The sequence below is a fragment of the Penaeus monodon genome, chromosome 30 (genome assembly GCF_015228065.2).
Source record: "Penaeus monodon isolate SGIC_2016 chromosome 30, NSTDA_Pmon_1, whole genome shotgun sequence".
NCBI classification, from domain to species: Eukaryota; Metazoa; Arthropoda; class Malacostraca; order Decapoda; family Penaeidae; genus Penaeus; species Penaeus monodon.
Window position 1 is genome coordinate 6,144,068 of NC_051415.1, and position 283 is coordinate 6,144,350.

A 283-nucleotide genomic window follows, 5' to 3' on the forward strand; every position below is an offset into this window, starting at 1 on the left:
AATTCGGGAAAAAATACTCTCCTTACCTCGAATCTGGGCCGATAGAATTCCTCCACGGTAAAGTAGTGTTGAGTAAAGGAGTTGGTTGCCTCTACACGGATGGTCCAAGCTCCGTACTCCGGCTCGCTACTCAGGGGGAACTCCAGGGTGACGGGGCCCTCGCGGCACTGGGGGGGAGGGGAGAGATTGGGTGGTTAAGGACGGTGAGAGAGAGGGGGGAAGAGGGAAAGGGGAGATAAAGAAGAGGAGGGAGGAGGGAGAGATTGGGTGGTTTGGAAGGTGG

General features: G+C 56.2%; 1 protein-coding gene across 1 annotated transcript in view; it reads right to left on the reverse strand.

The window, feature by feature from the left end:
• Positions 1-182, reverse strand: part of LOC119592333 (CD109 antigen-like) — a 56,360-nt gene extending 56,178 nt beyond the window's left edge. The window contains exon 1 of the mRNA XM_037941160.1: positions 27-182. The gene's annotated coding sequence lies outside the window, so the exon portion shown is untranslated. The remainder of the gene's footprint in view (positions 1-26) is intronic.
• Positions 183-283: the final 101 nt, after the last annotated feature.